Source organism: Halyomorpha halys, unplaced genomic scaffold, assembly GCF_000696795.3.
Source record: "Halyomorpha halys isolate HHAL.00 unplaced genomic scaffold, Hhal_1.1 Scaffold100.1, whole genome shotgun sequence".
Classification (NCBI taxonomy): Eukaryota; Metazoa; Arthropoda; class Insecta; order Hemiptera; family Pentatomidae; genus Halyomorpha; species Halyomorpha halys.
Genome location: NW_027112088.1, coordinates 47,631 through 53,630, shown reverse-complemented (window position 1 = coordinate 53,630; position 6,000 = coordinate 47,631).

The following is a 6,000-nucleotide window of genomic DNA, read 5'->3' as shown; positions in this document are numbered from 1 at the left end:
TAGAGTTCTACTACTGGGTAGTTTCTCTACATCCTGTATCATGTCATATGTCATTGTGATCAAATTTACTGGTTGTATTTTTTTATACAGTTGTAAATATCAACAAATAAATAAAAAAAAAAAAAAAAAAAATTTCAATTTTAATGGAGAGGCATCATTGGATGACCTTAACCTTCATGGCTTCATGACTTTTATTTTTTTTCTTTTCTCTCTCTCTCTCTACATCTCATTCGCTGGTTGTAAAAATACTTTTACAGTTGTGAATAAACTTAATAAAGTAAAAAAAAAAAAAGCCCACAATTCACCCTTCTGGATCTAATTCAAACTGAATTTGAAAGGTTGATAATGGTTTTTAAACTACACGATTTATTTTTCTATAGGAAGGTTGTTTAGATCCAAAGTTATTTATCAATCAGGATCGGAGGCCAGTTTTAGTGGAGGGTGTTAAGCCGTCACTTTAGTAACTTCGTAACTGCAGTGGCGCCAGTTCGAATCCGACCTGAATGGGTTGACTTTTATTTTCGTGGTGGCCAAATGGAATAAAAACTTGACCTTCCCCTTATTATGGTTAGAATAGATTGGTTAGGATGACTACTTGTATGTCAGAAATGACTGGGTATGGGGTGAAAAAATCGGAGAGACCCTCAATTTTGTTTCAGTTGCATTGCATCAAGCTAAACCGTAATTCGTAGCTTGAAAATTTGAACTCTATGGGAAATTTTTTTTTTCTTTTTTATACTTTGAAATCAAAGAAATTTTGACCCTAAATTATTAATTCAAAATTAACGTATTTTTTGATGTAAAAAAATCCATACGATTAGTTTTCTCAATATGCAATTTTAAAACTATTTCAATTTATTTGGTTAAAAGGCCATTATTCTTTAAGTCTATATTTTTCATTTTATCTACATTATAAAACAAACGTTTCATGCCGATATCATTTTCTCAACTCAAGAGTTACAATAAAGTAGTTTAAGGATTTTTCCCCCAACTACCATGGCCCATTGGATGAAACTGTTCGTTGGTCGATTTTTTAAATGGTAATAATAACAGTTTTATTATATGTTTATATAAGTTATATTATTATAATATATATTATAGTAAAATATTAAATTTTCCAACAATTTTAACAGGATTTCCCAACTCTCCTTTTGTCTCGGGAATTTTTCTCTTTTCCTAAACATCTTGTTTTGGACCCAAGTCGTACAACACTGAAATTGAATATTTAAGGCACATGTTATTATGAAATTGCATATTTTAACGTTTTCGAGAAAACCGACTCGCCGGAAGTGCACATTTATATAATCGACTATACACTATTCTACTATTTCCTCCTTAACTGCTATCAACTGCTAACAATATTGTTTAAACTCAGTGTGCCAATGTAAAAATAATTGGTCTTTAGTGTCATCTAGGTCTAATCCTCACTGACAATGCTTAGATGACGAATTTTCAAAAAGTTTCCTCTAAATTACCTTAATTTTGTTTATTTGATATAATTGAACTTATCTCATAGTTAACAACAATCAACAATGAATAAATACAAAATATTAAAGTTTGATGAATAACTAAAGGAGAAAAATGGAAAAATAGAGACGGAAGTTCGAATCGGAAAAGGCCGAGACTGTCCAATCATATTCCATAGTACATAGCTTTGTTAAGATAAGAAACTGTTGTATTTTAAGCAGGAGCAATTTTGATCTTGGTTCTCCTCCGGAGTTAGAAGTACAGGGATCGCGGTTTGTTTCTTTGGTCTCGGACAATACTTCGATTGTTTTGTTCTGTGTAAATTCGGTTCCTGGAAGAGAGAGAGAAACTGATGGTGATTGGACTCCAGTCAGATAACAAAAAAAGAATTTCTTTATTTTTTTCTGAATTACTTAAATATTAACAAACGTCTTAATTATAAAATATATACATTATTATACAGATCTTGAAATGACAATTATAATTTTTTTTTCGACTATTTACAAATTTGTACATGTTTATAATATTCTTTCTCATTTATTAATCAAAATTCATTTCTAACTTCAAAATAAATGGAACTGATCCAACCAATCCTGATTCAAAATGTAGGATAAGGGACGGAATGAAATCTGTTCCCAACAATATTTGCCTTTTATTTCAAATAGTAAAATAATTACTAGTCACATAATTATCCGGTTTAGTTCACAAAATATAGACGAACCCTTTCCAAATGATTAAATTCTCTCAGCCCGCTCAGAATACTCCAGAACGCAGAAAAAGAGGCTACCTTCAACCCGTTTTCATATCAATCCTACGCACACATGGGGCTTAGAAGAAAAAAAAAGTCACATAATTATAAGCAGGAGAGATGAATGTAGTTTTTAAAATATATCTCCTTTCTATATTAATAAATTTATTGCTAACAGTTGGTAATGTCAATTATATTGGGAACTCAGAATATTTATCTGTTAATATCTATTAGTTGACACTAGTAACGAAGTGCAGTCCGAACATTATTGGCGAGGAGCATTCACGCTCCTTGGCCGAAGGACCGCCGTTCCTACACCACACAACTCAGTAGTCATCTTAAAATACAAATGTAGCCACGACGGCCTGCCATCTTGGATAGCGATGTAGGAAGAAAGCTCTCATTTCTAGGAAATTAAATGAAATCGAGTAGTAAAACCATTGTTGACATCCTACCACAGCAGCTGCAGGGAGGAAGTTGCTCTAACCCACTTGAAAATATGCCATGCTTTCCTCAAGGACACTCATCTGACTAGAAATCTGTCGCCTCCAACGTGCCAATAATATCAGTCTATTCTCAAGATTATACATATTTTCGAAGAATGTCCTCAATGGATACCAACTATAAACAGAATAGGACTGACTCTAAATTTATCCACAGTTCTCACATATAAGGAAGCTAAAGTCATAGTATTTAAATTATTAAAGGCGCATCGCCACCTTTCTAAATTATAAGCTCTTCGATTTTGAATAAGATTAAACAAAAAATGTTGACCTATACAAGAGCCGAAAAAACTATTAGATATATATCCCTGCCTTCTTTATTTCGGTAGATAGGAGTCATGAAAGCAACAGATAAAATTAAATGTTAGAAAAATGTAAAAAAAAAAAAAACTAAACTAAATGATAAGTAACTGTTTAAGGTACATTTAATTCCCTTCAAATAGTAACAATGCACATTTAGAGTGTTATATTTGTATGGCTTAAAATGATCGTATGATAATAATCAAATAATAAAATCATCACTGTTGCTAAAATAAAGAAATTGAAAAATAACAGTTAAATGTTGAAATTCCGAAATTCATACCTATGCGTATATATTTCCATAAAATAACGATATAATCATACACATTAAAATATTTAAAAATAAATTAACATAAATCTAACATTGTTCCCAGATATATTTGATAGATTGATAGTTGAGGAGGTGGAGAAATAATTTATGTGTAAATTAGGTTCATGATGATGTTTTGCGAATGGATAAATATATCATTTCCAAAAGATTCTGACAAATTATGGCGATTCTATTTAAGACGGTAATCTTTAATGTCATATATTTGACTAATAGTATATCCCGAGGATATATTCTCTGTTCAGAACAATAGGGGAATCTGTTACAACCCCCGTGTGATGTATAGAGGAGAGACAGACACCAAGGAACAGTAGAAGCCCTATTTGTGGTTACCTGCTTACTCGCTCAATGCACTAGAGCCAAAGTGCTTCCTGCACTGATTGGGGTGGGCCCTTTGGCTGGGTATATGGCGTCCTAACCGGGTCTTTGCCAGCAAATTAATACACTAGCTTACCTACCGGTATCATTTTTATAAATTTTAAATATAACAAAATTAATCAAGCTTGCAAATATAGACGAACAATGCAAGTAGATAACTTCACCGAATATTACTAATGAAAATTAAAAAAACAAAACAAATATGGTGCGGTGCGCGCATCACACAACTGTCACTTACCGCAGTACCTTGATTTGAAATTAGTCCTCGCTCTTTGAGAAAATATATTTTTGTATCATTCACTATGGTAATACTTTCCTGTACTAATCTTTCAAACAAGCCTTCCAGATTTCAGATTGACAAACTGCAATTTAATAGTTATCAGAAAAGTACTTTTGATGAAATTTCTTTGTGCCGAATTTCGGCATTTTTTTTTCTGAAAACTTATAACAGTTCAGTTTGCTAACATTTATATTGTGCCATTAACCATTTTTATAGAATCAATATTGAAAGTACTTTATAATAATAATTTTATGTAGTAAATAATTTTTTCAACTGAAAGGCTCATATATAGGTTGAATGAAATAAAAATACAAATTATTTAATAAATTTTGTGACAAGATTACGTTATCAGACTGGCGAAATGGAAAAAGCTGCTGCGCATGCGCCCTCACAGTCAACCTCTTGAGAGAACATACTTTTGATTTAGGCGCTTTTCGTCATTCTTGATTACCATCTACCATCTTCTATAATAAATATTATTATTTCTAACCTCTTTAGCTTTTCAAAGATACATAATACGCCTATATTTAAACTCTTATATCCGGAAATGCTTTTCAATCTGGAAAAAATAATTTACATCTTATCTCATTAAGTTTACTATCAAATTCTTTAATAGTTATATAATATATAATTTTTTTATTACTACGCCTCTATCACCCGATTTTATTAAGTGGCTTTATCCCTCCTTCCGTCGTCAATATTTTCTTGCTTCCTTCCTCAACCAAGTAATCCAATCCCGCCTTTCATCGTACATCTCTGATATCCTTCAATTGAAATCATCAGTGCATTCCCGCAATACCCGCTCTCGGTCTGCAACTGCCCATCGACCGCGGCCTTTGGTCTTTCCTCATCCGTTCCTCTTCCTTATGGAATTCTATTCCCTCCTTTATTCATTGTACTAGTACCCTTCCAATCTTCAAATCCCGTATCTTCGACCACCTTCTGTCCACCTAATCCCGGAAGAATAACAATTGAAAGTTTCAAATAAGGTATAATTTTCTTTCTTTAATGTTTCAGATTCTCGTTTATATTTATGGTTTCATTTTATTTGTTCTATTCTTATTTTATGTATTCTGTTAATTATTTTTGTTCATATTTATCTTTTCAAATTCATTATTTTATTATATTTTAGGAGGTTTTGTAATATAATTTTTAATTTGTATTTTACTCTAAGGCTCTAAAGCCCTAGGCCTAATTTTGGCGCCTGCATATTATTCTAAAGGGACCAATCCCAGAATAAAATAATATACTATTGTTATTACTAACAAAAATGTGAAATGATTAATCATTTCAAACATAAAAATCAAAAGTAATAAATTACTCTAAAGAGAAAGCCATTTTGAGAATTTGGTAGTCTTGTCAAACTATTTCGATGAGTAGTAGACCTATTTTATGTTAAAGATCATTTAATTGTACATTGACATACCGAGTTTAATCAGAATCGTTTGAGATAATTGAAAAAAATATATAAAATCGATTCTATAATGTGACACTTCTGGTCAGTAAATTTTATCAAAACTGTTGCTGTGACACCCCAGATATACCTGGCTTAAATTTGTAGTTTTACTTTCGTACAACTTTTAATAAAGTTTAACAAAAAAAAAATGAATAGAAAAAAAAATATTTTGCAAAAACAACAATAATAATTTACGGTGAACATAACTAATAACGTGGGTAAGGAAAATTGAGAAAAGAATAAAAAAGAAGGGTAAAATAAAGATGGGGGGAAAAAGAGAATAAAACATAAAACGAACTTGTTAGCTTGAAATCTTACCGCCGAGTGGCTTCTGCGCCGATAACGGCCAAACTCCGAATTAAAAAATACGTTACAAGGATTTTAAGAGGAAACGTTACAAGTGGATAAAAAATAAAAAGTAAAAAGTAGAAAATATTTAGAGGAGAAAAACGTGTGAGAGGGTGTCGACAAATGGTTTTAGAAAATATTAAAAATATATATACGTTACAAGGAAGATAACAAAGTGTCATGAGTATTTAA